Below are 20,324 nucleotides of genomic sequence, written 5' to 3'. Positions count from 1 at the left end.
AATTGATGTACCCGACAGAACCATTTGTAGTTTCTTTGATGCATGTCCATGTTCTGAGGGACCAGCGACGGCCCGTGTAGGGTGTTCCACCGGGCGGTGACGTGGGACGGGGGAGGGGCAGGGTGGGGGGGTGTAAAATACAGGAAATGGACGATTACAGGTAAGTACCGTAAAAAATAAAACACATTTTGTTGCGCACGCTGCATCGCATTTGGCATCTTGATATTCTAAAGCCTGTGATTCTCACCCCTTTTTCTTTCCAATCACAAGCACACCTCTCCCCCACACCTTTCCCCTTGAGCAACCTGTTTACATCTCTAACTTGCGTTGTAATGTCTTCACCATTTTATTTACATTTCAATTTCGAAAGTATAAAAAATTATTATAGATAACAGAAAAGTGTGGGGGAATTTGTATAAATATATATACATATACACTGAAAAACCATAGGTTTCAGGGACGTTATAGTTAGAAATTAGCATTTAAAAAACCTTTGAAATTCACTGAAAAAAAATAGATTTCAGGGACGTTATAGTTAGTTGGACATTTCACTCATACAAAACCATAAATATTCCTCTGTTATAGTTAGTTGAGCTAACTATAACTCCCACCCCCGCAATGCACTGCTGATGATGTCACATTTTACATCATTCATGACATGGTCAGTAACTTCACGGATGACGTCACTGATTCTATCTCAAATGACATCACTGATAACATCATCCAGTGACTCTGTGTTTTCTCTAAAGTTTACATATAATTTATTTACATATATTGGCCAACGTGTATTGAAGAATGAGTGGGTGTGTAAGTGTCTGTATTGGGGATTTAGTAGGAGCAAGACTGATTGTATAAGTGAGTGATTAAATGTGTCTTACTGAATGCATGGGTTAGTGACTAAACTGTGTGAATGTCTATATCAGTCTGTCTATTGCTGTGTAAACTGCTGCATTGGTTGGCAAGTAGCTACATGAGTGTCTATATGGGTTATTGATTGTTTGCCTGAGTATTTGTATGGGTGCCTGAGTGTGTGTGTGTGTGTGTGTGGGTGGGTGGGAGGTGTCTGACTCTGTGCATAGATGTGGGAGTGCTTCATTCACTAGGTGTATGGGTTCAAGAGTACATTTGAAAACAACTGTATGGGTGGATGAGTGTGTGTATGGGTGTGTTGGTGAGTGAATGGATATCTCAGTGCTACATGTCCAAGTAACTACATCTGTAAAAGGCATGTACATGAGAGTTGGAGCATATAAATGACTATACGTGAGAGTCAGTGATTGTGAGAGTGGCTGTATGGATGAGTATGTGCTTGTATCAGTGATTGTATAAGAGAGTAAGTATATGTTAGTATCTGTATGAATAAGTGAGGTTGTGTGTATAACTGTATAGATGAGTAAATAGAAGTGTGATTGATTCTTTGCATGACTGACTAGATGTGTGAGTAACTTTGAATGAGTGACGGTGTGTGAGTGTTTGTATACGTGTATGAGTGCCTATGATAGTGTTGTATTGATGAGTCACTGCATATATGAGTGACTGTATGGGTGAATGAGTGGATGTGTGTGTAGACCTAGGAATCAGTGAGTGCATATGTAGTAACTAGTATTGGTGTCTCTATTGTTTCAAAAATGGTAGTCTGTATTTTAGAGTGGGTGTAGCAAAGGTCTTATTAGGTGTGAGGAGGTGCATCAGATTTCCAAGAGGATGATGTCATCAGTGATGTAATTTGAGATGTGATCAGTGATATCATCAGTGATGTCATGAATGATGTAATATGTGACGTCATCAGCAGTGCATTGCGGGGGTGCAAGTTATTGTTAGCTCAACTAACTATAATGTCAGAATTTCTTATGGTTTTGTACGAGTGAAATGTTCAACCAACTACAACGTCCCTGAAACCTACTTTTTTTTCAGTAAATTTCAAAGGTTTTTTAAATGCTAATTTGTAACTATAACATTCAGTAGCAAAAGAACCTTACCAGGACGTTATTTCCGGACATCGCCATCTGCACAAGAAGTGGAGCGGGTAATCGTCATCCAGCCCTGCAGCCTCCCTGTGTCCCAGGAGGGATTGACCGCCAGTTCGCCAATCTACAACTTGCAGCACCCGCTTTGCGGGTGCCGCTGCGCGGCAACTGGTGTGGGGTTGAGGCTGCAGGAACACCAGAGGACAACACCCGGGAGGAAGAGAGAACAGCGGGAGGCGACTGTGGGCGCGTGGTGCAGGGACTCCATAGACCAGGAGTCCCCGCGTTGCACAGGTGTGCACGGCCGCGCCCACAGCAAGACACGCCCCCAGCCGCAACGCCCCTCTTAAGAACAGCACAACACCGCATAGCGGGACGCGAGCGGGACGCCCGGAGCGAAGCCCGGGCAAAGGGCGGGCCCTCTGTGGCCCTCAGGGGCCAGAAGAGGCCGGGCTGGGCTAGCCCCCTGAAAATTGCCCCTTCAGAAGCCGTCGTTAACAGTCTCTCGGCACCCAGCCTAGCTACTGGCCATCTTTACCGTCACAAGCTACATCCGGCCGTCAACATCCAACATAGTACCCCCCGCAATGAGGAAAACCGCTAAGAAGACCAGGATGCCCACCCTAAGATCGAGCACAAAAGCCAAATCGGATCATCCACCACCTCTACCGACCCTAACTGCCATCGACAAAATGCTCAAACAGACCATAGGGGCGGTTTCCGACGCCATAGCTAACACAGAGAGGAGAATGTCTCTACCACCTGTAACTATCACTCAAGATACCCAGGAATCATTGTTTAACCTTTCAGAAGCCTCCGAGGACTTGGCAGAGGAGACCTACACTAGCCGGCCCATAACCCCACCATCCTTTGCTGACCTTCCTTGTGCCCAGGCGCCCGCTGAAACTAGCAGGGATAGACCTGGTGCACAATTAGGCACTCAAACAAATACTAAAGACACAGACGTACTCACCGAGGAGAAAACGCCGCATAGGGATGGCCTTAAAAAAGGGAGGAAAAAAGGACATGTAAAGTCCAGCAATCACAACCTGATCACGCCCATCAACCCGTCAACACCTGGAATACCATGCTGGATAACCAACATGGTGGCGGATCTTAAATCTGACCTGGAGCATTCCATCACGGTGCTGTTAAAACCCCTCATAGCAAAAATAGATAGACTAACATCACTGGTTAACAACAAGGGGATCAGCCCGAAAACCCATCCCACGCAGGAACGGGATTCGATAAAACCAAAGGAACCTACAACAACAAGCTTATCAAAAGATAAGGTCTCTTCAGCACACAATGGGGCTTCCAAACCCAACAACACCAATAACACCGGTGTCACGCAGAAAGGAGACAAGGAAAAACAGAAGGTTGCCTCCACCCCACAAGCAGGTAAAAATAAAAATCAAACACCGACCGGCAACAATAAACCTCCACCCGGATTTCCACAAACGATAGAAGAAAATAAGGCCTTAACCTCCCGGAACCCCACCGCGACAACCACCAATGAAAAGAAAACCGCAATACGCTTCAGGACAATTAATCTCCCACCTGAGGCATTGCCATTTGTAGTTGTCCTTACAGGAGTGCCCCCCTTAAAGGAGGGCCAAAGGGAATCACAAATCGAATTAAAAAACAAATGCGCACAGTGGCTGCAAACACATAGGCCCCTGCCCCCAAACATCTACGGGGAAATCCTCTCAGTGAGAAGGGGCGAGTGGATCGGCAAAGGCACCAAGACCATCGTAGGGGACATCATCTCGGTGAATTTTAGAGACATGGCAGCAGTCAACTTTATCTGCAATGCCCCCCCGAGTTACACCCGATCGCAAATTCACCCGGTCCATCTATCTTACTTCTACCCCCTTGGACCCCAAAGGCCGAGGCAGAATTTTGGCCACAACAGAATACCGCACTTGGGTTTCCAATATGGCCCACCCCAATGGCAAAGGTTAAACCCTGTATTCCCTACCTATGACTCCTCGATAATGCAGTTCGCCCATTGGAATAGGTTCAGCACACTCGAAGGGGTGGACTGACAGAGAATGGACCGTTTTCCATCAAAGATCCAAAAAAGGAATGAGCCAAGTCTTCCACCATTAGGGGCGGAAGAAGGAGTAGCCCATGGACAAATTGATGTCACGGGTCCAGTGCACACTACAGGAGGCAGGAGCACACCACCAAATAGCACTCAGGGCAAATGGGATGGGACAAATCCCGACAGAAGAATCACTACCCCCCCCGGACCGCAATCAACCCGGGCTGCCGCACCTGCAAAGGACAAACAACTGAACCCTCTGCCAGGCGCAGGAAAAAGCACTCCTAAGGTCATGATCCATGATAACTTACTAATAGCTACCTGGAACATTGCAGGGCTAGCGACTAAATTCGCATCTCAGGACTGGCTCAGCTACATAAGGAAATTTCACATCCTATGCCTCCAAGAGACCTGGGCCACCGACCTGCATGATTATAGTATGGAGGGCTATAAAAGCTTCTTTGTCCCTGCAAAAAAAGCTACCTAAGGGAGAGCGAGTGGGGGGCTCACGATCTATGTCCACTTAGATATTAATGGTACCTGGTCCAATACCAAATGGTTCACACGCAACCTCCAAGTACTAAGGTTCACCTCATCAAGCCTAACATTCCTGCTAATGAACTGGTATTACACACCGGCTATAACGGAGAAGGGCGTAGCCATAAAAGAACTTGAAAATTGTTTGAACTTTTTATCCAAGACACCAAAGCCCACGAGTTTAATTTTAATGGGAGATTTTAACTGTCACCTCTGCGAAAATCTGACACCCTTTAATAATGATTGGTCAAAATGCACAATCATGAAAGGCCCACACTTCACCCACTCAACAGAGGGCTGGGACCTAGAAAGACTAATGAAAAGGCACAACCTTACCAAAACTATGGACCTTTCTATCTTAAATGAGAAAGGAGAACTAACTCCAACATTCAAAGGCAGAGGCTGTCATTCTTACATCGACTTTGCATTAGTCTCTCCTAATCTAAAAAGACGCATCAGTACAATCACCATAGAGGCCAGTAGCTTCAGTGATCACAACCCGGTGATTATCAAAATGGAAGGTTTCGTCTTTTCAGCCCAAAAAAGACCCGCCATCCTGGAAAGAGCAGTGGACCAGGGAAGAAGAATCAAATGGGCCAAAATTGATGGGAACAGTTTTTATAAAAAGCTCCTACTCGAAGCCTCAGCAGCGATCGATAAATGTCTCGACCCCTGCGTAACCGGAGGTGCGGTGGTGAAGGCATTCGAAGAAATCGCACAGGTTGTAAATAATTCCCTCCAAACCAAAGGAGCTAATAACAAAACTCCCCCAAACCCCCGCTGGTTTGACACAAACTGCACAAAGGCGCTGAAAAACCTGAAGGCTAGTCTTCACGCCCAACCAAGGGACAAAACGAAGGTGGCAAGGAACAGAGCCGAATACAAAAAAGCCGTGAAGGCACGAAAGCAGAGTATACAAAATCAGGCTTGGGAAGACCTAAGGGATGCCGCAGAAAGAAAAGACTCTACTGCCTTCTGGAAAGTGATCAACACCCCCTGCTTCCAGGACCAAGGGGCCCCAAAAATCATGAACACCATTTTGCCGGAGCAATGGCAGAAATATTTCCAGAGTTTATATAATCACTCAAACCAGGCACCCCAAGAGGAGTTATCGAAGGCCCATCAGCCCGCTAAGCTAAACTTCACCTTAAAGGAGGTCGAACTAGGAATAACCAGACTCAGCAAAAATAAGGCGCCGGGCCCGGACGGAATACCACCAGACCTATTCCTAAGCAAACCAGAACTATGGGCTCCCTTACTCACGAGGGTGCTAAACGAGGCAGTGGAGGCAGGCCTCCCCCAGTCCTGGTCAACGGCGACCATAGTCCCCATTTACAAAAAAGGCAACTGAGATGACCCCCAATGTTACCGACCCATCTCGCTCATAAACGTAACAGCTAAAGTCCTGGGTCGAGTAATCCTATCGAGACTGCAAGATTGGGTAGAGGAACAACAAATCCTCTCCGAAATCCAATACGGCTTCAGGAAAGGCAGATCTACCACCGACCAATGCCTAAATTTATACCTCCTGATTGCAAAATACACCATCGCCGGGAGGGGGTCAATACACATGGGGTTTATGGACCTCTCAGCGGCCTTCGACCGTGTGAACAGGAGAAAGCTCTGGGCTATGCTAATGGATCTAGGAGCGGACCAATCACTAGTTGATACCCTACAAAATCTACACCGCAACACCTCAGCAAGCGTAAGATACAGCCAGGAAGGAAAAAAGACCGATCCCTTCACCTGCAATAGTGGAGTAAGGCAGGGATGTATCCTCGCTCCATTCCTCTTCTCCATTTACATTAACGCACTGGAACAGGACCTCCTTAAGCTCAAAGTTGATTCACCCCAAATCGGTCATCGAGCTGTACCTGTACTACTCTACGCCGATGACGCGGTTTTGCTCTCGAGAACACCTTTTGGCCTGCAAAAACTAATTGACGGGTTTGTCAAATTCATGGACAAATTGGACCTGGCAACAAACCTGGAAAAGACCTTTATTATGACATCAGGGAAACCCACAAAAGGATCTTTTACATATAACATCGGGTCACACAAAATAGACCAGGTCAAGTCTTTTACATATCTGGGGGTGTTATTCGATCACGATCTATCGTTCAAACCCTTGATCGAAAAACACTCGACAAAACTGGCGGCCGCAGTAGGAGCTATCATGGGGTTTGGGCAGAGACTAGGGAAATGGTCCCCGGAACAAATCCTGACCTTATACAGATCCATCTGCTGTGCGAAAGTAAGTTACGGAGCGGAGGTGTGGGGCTTCCTGGGTAAAAAAGCTCAGTCACTCCAGACGGAAGAAAACAAATTCTTACGAAGAATATTAAAAGTCCCACAGAGTGTTTCGGCCCACATTATACATGAAGAGCTGGGAGAACCCTTCTTAGAGGACAAAATCAAAACCAAACCTCTTCTGGCATGGGTGAAGGTATGGACCAACCCCGAGGCAGCCCTAACCAGAAAAATCATCGAGGATTGCCTCAAAAGAGACAAAGGCCACGCAATCCCCTGGCTGAAATTTGTTAAGGAGTCGTTAACAGAGATTGGCTGCTCTAAATACTTCTTAGCGCCCGACTCTATAACCCCGGAGTGTAAAACCTTGGTCAAAAAACTTTTTCTCACCCAGCTGAAGTCAACAAGGGCAGAAAAAGAGAGGCTTAAACCCACCAATCTGTCTTATAACAATCTCACACCGAAGCAAGGCATGGAACCTTACCTGAGGGTCATGTACAATGCGCAGGATCGCTACCTCATGACCCGATTTAGAATTAACATGTTACACCACATCCTTGCAGTACCATCCGGGTTTACCCACACAGTGGAGGAGAAGGGTACCTGCGGCTGCGATCTTAGATCTCCGCAGAATACCCTTCATTTTGTTTTACTGTGCCCATTCTACACGATGCCAAGACGCAAGTTCCTGGTGGGAATCCTGAAAGAGCTAAAATTAAAGCACGCGAAACTGGCCCTGAGATTCCTACAGGAAGCTGAGGACGCTTATACCCTATTTTGCACGATAAACTTCATTCGAATCGCAACAAGACTGAGGACAACCAGAGACATTGGCCCTTGACATACTTGAACATTTAAATTCCCTAAAAAACTTTACAAAAGTAAAGTTTTAATATTTATACTTTTTTAAACTGAATATCATTAATGACGTTTTTTTAATCTTGTGTATATACATTGTATTTGTGCTTTTATGGTGTCTTTTTAAGAACCGAATAAAGATTATAAATTGAACTATAACATCCCTGAAACCTATGACTTTTTTCAGTCTAATTCAAAGGATTTTTTAATGCTAATTTCTAATTATAATCTTCATTAAACCTATGTTTTTTTCAGGGATTTTAAATTATCAGTCCATTCTCAACCTAGTGAAAACAGCCGATATCTCCAGTTTTCCAGCAACAGCTTCCGCAAAAAAATCACCAAAAATGAGAGCAACAACTAAGGGTAATAATATGCAGAGTAGACGTTCCTGTGCAAAAATAACACAAAAACACCACTTCCTGATATTTTCAATGATCTGCCAAATCTATGATGGAATCCAAAAACAGGCAAAAAGGTACGTTAGTAGTAGGAATCTAACATTTGCCTTTTATTGGTGTAAAAAGGGTGACTACCTACTGTGTGAAAGGAAGCCCACCTCAGAATCACATCTGAAGACCAACATATGTCATAAAGTTACTGATCATGCAGCTCTGACCCCCAAGAAGGAGCACAACACACACCTCCACCAGCCTAAGGACGTCCCCCCCGGACCACCCCCGGTCCTATTACAACGAGGCAGCACAGAATAGGACAGCGGACCTTCCAAAAACGTCATGGCCCCTCAGCCACAAAATACTTGAATGTTGGCAGATGTGGCAAAAAAGTATGTGCGAAGGACGAAAGTCACCTAGCAACAATATTTCACACAATACCAAGTGTAGCGGTGATGTGCTGGACAGACCTCACTATGAAGAGCACAAACCTCTCCATGTGGACATATACTGCTCGTGATTGTAGTGTTGTGGAAAATAGACGCAACCATGTTACCTCAGGCAGTGGGGAAGATCTCAGTCATGTAGCTGTGTTTTCTCCTCCGGAAGCGGAAGTGGAGAGGGCTGGTCCAACGTATGCCACTCCAACGTAGGAGTATGAAAAAATAGGCTGGAGCTCTGGGGGTGGTTCACTTGTGGGAAGGACAAAGTGTCTGCCAGGGTGGCGGCCCTCACCCTGCCATGTGGCTGCTGCCATGACCACCGGCCTCCTCGACACAGGCCCCCTGAAAACCCAGCGGCACATTACCACAGACTTATGTCTGTACAGAATGCTGCCTTCGATCTACACAGTGGACAGCAGGGCTCACAATTCAGATGGAGTGGCGATTGCAGATGACGCAGTCCAGTAGCCAACACACATTGCTCCAAGTACAGCCTGCACGGACCACGCATCATCGCAGGGTGCTTTACGTGCCACTAACTCACTGCACCATAATTCTTCCCCACGTGGACTTATTAAGGCAGTATTCAGTAGGCAAAAGACATTGGTATCAGTGCAGCCTGCCTGGACCACACATCATCGCAGGTTGTGCACACACTCAGTGCTTCAGGTGCCACTAACTCACTGCACCATAAGTCATCGCCACATGGACTTATTCAGGCAGAATTCAGTAGGAAAAAGACATTAGTCCCAGTGCGGCCCTCCCAGACCACGCATTATCGCAGGGTGCTCACACACTCAGTGGTTCTGGTGGCACTAACTCACTGCACCATAAGTCATCGCCACGTGGACTTATTAAGGCAGAATTCAGTAGGCAACAGACATTGGTCCAAGTGCAGCCTGCACGGAACATACATCATTGCAGGGTGTGCACACGCTGAGCGCCAGAGGTACCACTAACTCAGTGCACCATTAGTCATCGCCACGTGGACTTAATAAGGCAGAATTCATTAGGCAAAATACATTGCTCCCAATGCGGCCCGCCTAGACCACGCATCATCGCCGGGTGCGCACATGCTGAGTGCTTCAGGTGCCAGTAACTCACTGCATCACACGTCATTGCCACATAGTCATATTAAGGCAGAATTCAATAGGCAAAAGACATTGCTCCCAGTGCGGCCCACCCAGACCACACATCATCGCAGGCTCCACACATGCTGGTTGCTTCAGGTGCCACTAACTCAGTGCACCACTTACCCTCGCTGGCTGCACACATGCTGAACTGCCAATAACTGTGCAGCTCAACTCAACGCCACGTGGCTGTGGGCCCTTGCTGATCTCTGCCTCCTGCCTATACTGTGGTCATAAGGGATCACATTCATTAATCGTAGAGTATAGTAGGCAACTAAGTATAACTTCCCTCAAATTGACACAATATCCTTTTAGTATCCTTGCTTCAAGAACTTGTTTTATATCACTTATGGCTTTACTACATGACCAAATTCATCTTGCAAGTCTAAACAAACACTTAATGGCAGGCTACACTGTGGACAGCAGAGCTCTCAATTTGAATTAAATTTTGATGTATTTATTTATTTCAGAGTGAACTGTACTCTGTGCTGTTGGATTTTCTCAAAAAGCATTCCTCAATATCTATGCTGACTACTGCCTTTGATCTACACTGCAGATAGCAGGGCTCACAATTCACATTGAGTCGCAATAGCAGATGACGCAGTCCAATAGGCAAGAGACATTGCTCCCAGTGCGGCACCCCGGACCATGCATCATCGCTGGGTGCGCACACGCTGAATGCTTTTGATTCCCCTACCCCAGTGCAGCACAGCCCATGGACCCTTTATGATTAAATGTTTGTGTCTGATCCAATGATTACTGTTATAGCTGTTGCCAGCACCAACCTTTACTGGAGGGCTGGCTTACACTCATCCCACATGCATCCAGCACACACGTCACTGGACATATGACCCTGGTAATAAAAAGGAGTTGAGCGCACATGCCCGTGCAAAGTTCCACTATCTATCTGTATCCGTGTGTTCATTATGTATGCAACATGCTGCCCCTGGGCCCTACCACATTACATTGTGTTCTGGACAGCGTATGCAACCATCTTACTTTTGAAAGTGGGGGAAATCTTTGGTTATGTAACTTTGTCTTGGTCATTGTACAAGTATGTAGATAGAGACTGGATCATTACAGTACTGGAAGGAGAGTGTATAGTGAAAGTATAAGCGTGTGGGGATTGGCAGAGTGATTGTACATATGTTGGTGCAGCCTAACTCCGACAACAAGCTTGTCTCTAATTGGCTGCCCTCCATGTACCAAAAACTGAAACTTGAACTTTCCATGGCCCTGTATTGCTACAGCTGCAACACTCCACTGAATGTGCAATAAACGTTCATATCCACACAGAAGTGTCATGTCCACCATCTTTCTTGTGTGGAACTATGGATGAATGTAGGTTCAGTAATTCACCATACCTTCCATGTTGGCCATGTTCTGTGACTTGGCTCACAGAGTGACTCATTGGCACTTGTGATCCAGGTGACGGTAGCACTACAACACTGACAACCATATCAGTTGATTCCTCATACAGCTCATGACAAAGTCCCACCCATAGCTCCTGAGTCATTCTTCACAGCCTCACGGAGGACTGGCATACGCCAGCCCACCAACTGCACTTACGCTTACAGGGAAGGACAACTACGCCACATGGCCCAGATTTTCATTGTAGTGATCTGCTGGTCACAGGTCTAGTTGTCAGTATGCCACAGCCACTCCCTCACGGCTGGTATATACCCACACTACCTATTTAGAAGATGTTTCGCACTGGGCACAGTGCTGGATAATGCTAGAAAAGCAAATATCCTCTAGACACACAGGACAGAATATGCACAATAACAACTGATATAAAAAAATATAATTTGTTTTTATTTATCTTCTTTTTTTGTATTTAAAGATAGAAAAAGTTTAAAAATACACTTATTATTTGATACTTTTTCTTTTTCATAAACAGACATACATTCCAGATATTGTTATACACATTGGAACCACAAATTATTACAAAGTATGATGTAACCTGAAAAGCATATATATCTCCAATTTATATAAGCAGAGCAATCAAAAAAAATCTATAAAGTTCCTGATGATCCGCCAGATCTCTGTTAGGCTAGATATAGTATCACATAATAAGTGTATTTATAAACTTTTTCTATCTTTAAATACAAAAAAAAAAGATAAATAAAAACAAAATATAATTTCTTTTATATCAGTGGGTATGGTGCATATATTATCTTGTGTGTCTAGAGTTTATTTGCTTTTCTAGTATTATCCAACACTGTCCCCGGTGCAAAATATCTTCCAAACAGTTGATTTCCCTGATAGGGTAGTATCCTCTTTTCAGGGGCCCCTTGTGTTTTCCAGAGTAAGTATATACCCACACCACACCCATTCCGCACAGGCGTCACAGGACATGTGACCATACCAATATAAAATACTTGGCACACGTGCTCTATGCCATTTTAGAGTTGCTCACACCAGATGTACTGAGGCCGGCACTGGCACAACGTCACGGTGATGGCCCGTCCCGGTGGTCCGGACACCTTATGTTTTGTGTGCCCTGATGGACTGCAGTGTAGGCCTGAGTCATGGAACAGTGGGGGCCTACTGCAACATGCGTTGCCCCACTGTTCATGGAGTTAGTGGGACCGCAAGGACTGAGCGTGTGTGCAACCTGCGATGAGAATGGTTGCACTAGTATGTCCCCTGCTATGGCAAAATCAAGATGCAGCACTAACTTTAAGGCTTGCCCGCTTGCGGAGCGGGCTGCATGATGTGGAAGGTGCCCTGTCGGCAAAAAGGTGAGCAATTAGGCCTGGGTGTGCAACGATGTGCATATACCTCTGGGAGGTGGGGTGGACAGAGTGCAGCACCCTGGATGCACAAAAGCAGCACAGTGATTTAGGCGTATGCAGTTGTATATACTCTGCCATTACTAATACTGTACTATGTTTCAGATATGGGAGATTGAGGGCTCCACTAGGCCCGGCACGTGGTTGGAGACACAGTGGTGGCGTGAAGGTGAGCTGTGAGGCTTTTGTCCACAGTGTGGGCACTCACTGTCCCTCCTCATCTCTTCCTTTCTCTCCCTCACACTCTTTATCTCTCTCTTCCTCTCACGCTGTTTCTCTCTTTCTCTCTCTCTTTCTCTCTCTTTATCTCTCTTCTCACTCTTCCTCTGTTTCGCTCTTCCTCTTTCTCTCACTCTTTCTCTCTGTCTTTCTCTCACTTTCTTTTTCTCTCTAACTTTCTCTCACTCTCACTATTCCTCTCTTTCTGTCTGTCTTCTTCTCCCTATTCCTGTCTTCTTCTCACTCTTTATTTCCTTTTCCCTCTCTCTTCCTTTCTCTCACATTGTTTCTCTATTTCTCTCTCTCTTTCTCTATCTCTCTCACTCTTCCTCTGTTTCCCTTCTCCTCTTTCTGATACTCTTTCTCTCTATCTTTCTGCCTCTCACTGTTTCTCTCTCTCTTCGTCTATCTCACTCTTTCTCTCTGTCTTCCTCTCACTCTTTCTTTCTTTTTCTCTCTCTCTTCCTCTCACTCTAACTGTATCTCTCTTTCTCTCTGTCTTCCTCTCACTCGTTCTTTCTTTTTCTCTCTGTCTTCCTCTCACTCTTTCTTTTTCTCTTTCTCTCCTCCTCTCTCCTTTGATGGACGCGTGACGCACAATCTTATCTTGCTTTTTATCTTACATGCTGTGATTCACAAATTGACAACCCAAACACAGAACTACCGCCACTCAATGCCACCAGAGCTGAATGTGTGTGGAACCTGCGATGATGTGTGGCCATCCTGACAATCAACACTTACTCTGAATTGTGCGCTCTGCTTTACTGTGAGTATTCAATGCCTGAGAATGTTGCTTCGACACGTGGTACCCTCTTACTCACATGCCAGTGGCAGAAGGTGAGCAGAGAGGCTTCTTTTCACAGCAGCGGCAGTGACCTCTGGGCGGTGGGATTGGATAGTGTGCAGCAGCCTGGTGAAAAAGAGTGCACAGATACCTACGCGCAGTGGGAGTGGATGGGGTGCAGCAGCCTGAATGTGCAGCGGCGTAACAGAGAATTACGCTTGAGCAGTTGTATGTACTCTGCAATTACTAATTCTATACTATCTTTCAGATGACTAAACTTGAGGGTGCACTATGTCCCGGCATGTGGTTGGAGACACACCAGTGGCAGAAAGGTGAGCTGTGAAGCTTTTCTCCAGTGTCAATACTCACTCTCCCTCTCCATTTCTTCCTTTCTCTCTTACACACTTTCTCTTTCTCTGTCTCTCATTCTTTCTTTCTCTCGTTTCCTCTCTCTGACTCTTTCTCTCTCTCTCTTCCTCCCTCTTACACTGTTTCTCTCTCTCTTCCACTCTCTCATAATGTTTCTTTCTTTCTCTCTTTCTTGTATCTCACTCTTTCTCTCTTTCCCATATCTCACTCTTTCTTACTTTCTCTGTCTTCCTCTCTCTCATTCTTTCTCTCTCTCTCTTCCACTCTCTTACTCTTGCTCTCTCTCTTCCTCTCTCTCACACTGTTTCTCTCTTTCTCTCTTCCTTGTATCTCACTCTTTCTCTCTTTCTCTCTCTCACTCTTTCTCTTTCTCTGTCTTCCTCTCTCTCTATCACACTTTCTCTCTTTCTCTGTCTTCCTCTCTCACCCTGTCTCTCTATCACTCTTTTTTCTCTCTTCCTCTCTCACTCTTTCTCTCTCTCTCTCTCTCTTCCTCTCTCTCTCTTCCTCTCTCTCACACTGTTTCTCGCTTCCTTGTATCTCACTCTTTCTTTCTTACTCACTCTCACTCATTCTTTCTCTCTCTCTCTCTTCCTCTCTCTCTCACACTTTCTCTCTCATTCTTCTTCTCTCTCACTCTTTCTCGTTCTATCTTCCTCTCTCTCACACTATTTCTCTCTTTCTTCCTTGTATCTCACTCTTTTTCTCTTTCTCTGTCTTCCTCTCTCTCTCTCTCTCTCTCTCTCTCTCTCTTTGTTTCTTTCTCTCTCTCTTGCTCTCTCTCTCTCTTTTTCCTTCTCTCCTTTGCTGGACGCATGATGCACCATCTTATCTTTCTTTTTGTCTTGCAGGCTGTGATTCACAAATGGACCAGCGATGACACACCATGGCTGTACATAGTTTTATTTGTTGTTGTTTTGTTTTAATAAAATGTTGTATATGTAAATCCATACATGACTAAGATTCTTGTTTGTCCAACCTCACAAGCTTCTTCTTATTAATAATTGTACGACATTACACAATTTTTTACGTTCCAGATTCCCTAATGTGGCTGTCACATTTGTTTGTGGAGGTGAGGGGGGATGGCGAACAAGGAGCTTCTGCTTGGGAATGTTGGAGCAGAGTTGGATGTCCGACCTGCATGATCATTGACTCCATTGCATCTGTTCTCAAAGACGTACGAGCCGGCGAGCTGGCTCATAGATTAAGAGCTGCGAGCCGACTGGCTGACTCATAGAGGGAGAACTGTGGCCCATCAGTTTGCAGAGGGAGAGCTGTGGGCCAGCTCACAGAAGAACACATGCGGGCCGACTAGTATAGGGAAAGGTGCAGGCCGTAGGCTTCCAAAGGGATAGCTGCGGAACAGTGATGTGGGGAGAGGGAGTATGAAGGGGGTATCTGGCAGAGAGAGATCTGCTATATATTTCTTCCAGCGGGCCATTGCAGCCACAGCGAGCCCCCGCTATTATTTTTTAAGAAATGTCTCAGGAACCTAGCCCACCCAGGGATCTCATTACAATAAAACAAGGGAACCGGTGACCGCAGTGTGAATTGTGCCAATTTTTTTTTTTTTAACCACATCGCTGCTGTGGTTATTTTTCCCCTGTGCTGGAAATTGCTGTTTGGCTTTATTCATGACGAGCTCAGCTCGTCATCAGCACAGCTCAACTGTGCCTCATGACGAGCTGAGCTCGTCATGAGCATGGAAGGGGTTAATGGTTTTCTTGGCCCTGGGGACCTTCTGGGACCCCGTGAGCAGGCCTAGGGAGTCAGGGTGTTTCTACCCTGCCCCTTCTCTTGTTTTATACATTTGTTTCTCTGTTTTTTGATGACTCGCTTATACGGACTGACAAGATGGCTGCCAAAACTTCCTGGTTTGGAGTGTTGGCAGCCAATCACAGTGTATCTCATGCTCGGCAACTACTGAACGGATTTACACCATTTAAAAAAAGCTTGCTTTCTGATCCAAGCACTAAATTTTTGCCAAATTTGGGGTAATTCCATTCAGTAGTTTCGGCTGTGGCTAATCGCAAAATTTCCTATGGAAATTAACATGGGGGAACCACGTTTTGGGACTCCCCCTTTTTTCTCAGCCCCCGCTTTTCGAATCACCCCCAAATTTTCAGGTTAGGGGCTGACCTGGATAGACTTTTTGGAGAATTTTGCAAATATTCATAAAACGACGCCAAAGTTATTAGCAAATCAAAAAATGCTTTCCCAATGGAAAATAGGTTTTACCAATAACTGCCAGTAGGTAATATATATATTTCCTACAGGTGCACATGAAACAACTAAAGTCACATGTTCAGGACACCAGTGACTTCTTGAACAAAATCAAAGATTTGTCTTGGGATTCAAATCTACTGCTTGTAACACTGGATGTATGTTGTCTTTGCACCTGTATAAGGCACCAGGATGGACTGAGAGCTGTGGAGTATTTTCTTAACAGAAGACCTATGTTGTATGCACAACACACTTGTATGTTGTTAGGCATGTTACTTTTTAGCTTGGATAACAACGTATTCCTTTTAATGGCCAGTTTTATCAACAGATTCAGTTTCTCCCCAAGCTACGCCTGTTTGTTTATGGGCTGGTGGGAGGAACTGGTCCTCATGCGTAAATATGAACAAGTATACACCACAAACATTGTCTCCTGGATGCGTTTTATAGGCAATACTTTCATTGTGTGGCGAGGGAGTGAGGAAAGTGCCTTGGAATTTATAGATGAAATTAATCAAAATGATTTTAATCTCAAATTCACTTATACCATTAGTAAGCGATCAGTGACCTTTTTCGATGTTCAAATTTTAACTGAAAATAATGTCTTAACCACTACCCTTTTTAGAAAACCGACGGTGGGTAATACACTTTTTTCAAGCGTCGAGTGCACACCCTCCACATTTGATTAGGAGCATTCCCTATGTGGAGATGCTCAATATCCGCTGCATCTGCAGTGATCCAGAAGATGCGAGGATTAAGCAAATGGAGAGTCGTGCCAGATTTCTAGCCAGGGGCTACAGCACTGAAATAGTGGATGACGCTATGAGAAAATCTCTAGCGAGGGCAAGAGAGCACCTCCTTGTCTACAAATCCAAATCTAGACAGTTGGCTGTAGAACAGAACACACAACCGGTAAGGTTTTTTTTAACATACTCAAAACAGGAGAAAGAACTGAGGAGCATCATAAGACGTAATTAACACTTTATCCAGGATGATCCTGTGAAAGGTGACCTGATGCCCTGCAATCCCTCTATATCTTTTAGAAGATCTATGAGTATTGGGAACATGCTGGTCAAGAATAGTCAGGAGGGTTGCCAAAACGACATGTGGTTGATGATAAGAAGTTGATTTTTTAAATGTCCATCATGTAAGGCCTGTCACTTTGGGATTAATGCAAAAACCTATACAACTTTTTTTCCAAAACCGTCAAGGAATCTAACAACAACTGATATGTAAGACAGTATACTGTGTCTATGTTTTGGAATGTGATTGTCACCTTAAGTATATAGGCAGAGTCAAACTGGCAGTCCACAAACGTATCTTGCAGCATTTAAGGGCAATAATTAACAAAGACCAGAATTACCCTGTTGCAAGGCATTTCCTGCTAGTACATGACAGTAATCCTCAACACTTATTTTGCCATTGACACTATCCCCATGACAAAAAAAGGGGGGACAGAGAAACCAAATTGCGACTCCTGGAGACTAGTTATATACTGGAGTTTGACTCCAAGTCTCCAGGAGGGCTTAATATAACGGAAGATCTTCATACATTCCTATGATCGTCAACTTCACCCGTCTCTAGTATTTAACCGCAGACCTGTCAACCACTAGTACAATGAATTTGTGATGAAGTTGTTTTTATGGAAAATTCCAAAGAGATGTTGATTAACAAACTCTCCTTTTGTACTCCGGAATTACCAAATGAACAGTCTGTATGTACAAAAACTATTTTTGGCCTAGCTTTTAATGATTGTTTTTTAGACATAGGGTAGTTTTTATCTTTCTGTCTTATTTCCGGTCATTTTTAAGTAGGGTCTTTTTTGTATATGTTATTAATACTGTGTTTTAAAAGTTTTTTCCAAGCTATTTCTATGAAACCTCCACAAGAATTGGTTAATAATATTTTGACAGAGTCCTAACCAGATGAATTCAATAATATATAGCAATTGTTTGCACACCTGAAAATACTTGAATTACAAATGTTTCCATATTTGCACTTTATTGGCATTAGTCACTTTATTCCGAAGTACAGTTGCACAATGTCACTTTAATTATTTATTGAGAAAGGGAAAAATGAAAATTACAAATTATATGAATTTTTTCGAAGTGTATAAAGCATTAGCTAAAGAATTGGAAAATGCACTTCAGTGAACTGATCCCACTCAGTAACGGGTCAAGCCTGAGCCACACTGTAAAAGCCAATAAATAGATGAATTTTATGTGACATGTTGAGCGGGGTATTAAGAAAAACATGACAGTAAAAAATCTATTTTTTTACTACGCACATCCATGTGTATTTCTTTAACCTGTTTGGAGAATATAAGTAGATATGTTTTAATTTCCATGTTTAGGGAGCACTTTTTACCATTTGTTCGTATTATTCATAGGGGTGGGCGGAATTTGCGAATTCGCTTTTGCAAACTATCGCGAAAATGTCAAAAATCTCCGCTATCATGTCAAAATATCCCGGATGTTTTTTCCCCGCCCCTTTGCGATATTTATTGCTTGATCGCGTTAAAAAATGTCTCGCCAACTTACCCATGCGGTCGCTCATGGGTGCAGCCATCTTGTTTTTACTTGTCCCGCCCACTCACGATGCTTAGTTCTGGGTCACGCAATGCATGCTCGCGCCCGTTCGCAGTACCTATTTTCTGTTCGGGAAAGCTTTTACTTGGTATATTTTGTGAAGGATCATAACGCCATAAGCGTCAATCCCTTGGGGGCCTTTTATCCTCTGAACTCACTGAAACATAGGTCATTTATGGATCAACACAAAAGTACCCATTGGGCGAGACACACTCCAAGGTGGAGCATACTATTGTATAGTTGATATGAGTCATTATCACTTATGGATGAATAAGATTGACAGGGATGGAACAGGAAGGGGGTGTCACCCACAAAGTCAATTAATTTACCATTGCAACAACCTAATAGGTATGACCTTCTGGGAGGTGAGGTGATCTAACACTGTGAACAGGGAGTTATATGCATCCCTCCATTACAAGTTAATAGTGATCAGAAGAAGGCACAGGTAGGAAAATCTAAGGATCCCAAGGACATTGAACAGACCCCTGTAATGGCAGTATTGACACAAACTCAGGAAGTAAATGCTGGAAATAAAGAGGTGACCCTAGAAAGCGCTTTCCCCAACGGGGAAAAACCTAAACAGTCCAAAATCCTGAGCTGGAATATTGCCGACCTGGCGGATAAAGTGGTTAGATTTAATAAAAGACCACAGTATAATATGTCTTCAGGAAACTTGGTCCGTTCAAGAAATTCATACCATTGGGTACCAAACCTTTAATACAGCAGCCAGCATCTCTTCACAGGGGAGAAATAAAGGGGGTCTATGCACTTATGTATCGACCTCAGGAGGAGTATCAGTTGTAAAATGTATGGCAACAGAGTACAATCAGATATTAACAGTTACTCGGGGAGGAGGCAAAAATTTGATCATAATACATTTTTAAAATAATATTCCCAGAATATTGCAGGAACATGTCCTAAATAATCTCAGTAGCAACCTACTTAGCCTAGAGGAAAATGCGTCAAGCGACATTGCCATACTATGGTTGGACGATTTTAACTGTCCCCTGTGCCCGCGTAGTGCCTTGGGAATTTGTGGCCTAGGAGATAATAAGGAGGATACCCCACGCATTTCACACATTCAAAGCTAGGGGATCTGCTGAATAGCCTGATTTTTCATTTTGATTTGTCCCATGTGAATGAATTATGTTCACCTCAGTTATCATTTCAGCCTACTTTTCATGGGAGAGGGTGCAACACTACTATCGATTTTGCACTCCTATCAACCAGGTATTCAGCACAAGTGTCATCATGGGAAATAGTTGCTACCTTATTAAATGATCACTATTCAATTTATTTGGCTCTGAAAATGAAAGGCGTGGGTGAACACATGAAGGGAGATGTGATATATAATCTTCCCATCAGCTTTGCGAGTTCAAATGTGTGCTCCATTAAATGGGCTAATATTGAACCTGAGGTCTTTCTCCAAAATCTTATTAAACGGACCTTCAATAATATGGATTATGCCTTTCACAAACTGAGGATCACTCACTACATTGTTTTTGACTCTTTCCTTAAAATAGCGGAGGAAATAAGGAAATTGTTAACTGAGGATCACTGCAATAATTCTAATAAAACTCAAAGGAGGTTTGATAAGGATTGTACAAAGGCACATATTAATTTGAAACGTGCCTTACACTAAGTCCCTAGATCAAATGAGTTAGTGCGAAATGCTAGTAAACTGTACTGTGTAACTATTGCAAAATAAAAAAAACTATTAAA

This window comes from Lissotriton vulgaris, chromosome 8 (genome assembly GCF_964263255.1).
Source record: "Lissotriton vulgaris chromosome 8, aLisVul1.2, whole genome shotgun sequence".
Lineage (NCBI taxonomy): Eukaryota > Metazoa > Chordata > Amphibia > Caudata > Salamandridae > Lissotriton > Lissotriton vulgaris.
This window is presented reverse-complemented; position numbering follows the sequence as displayed.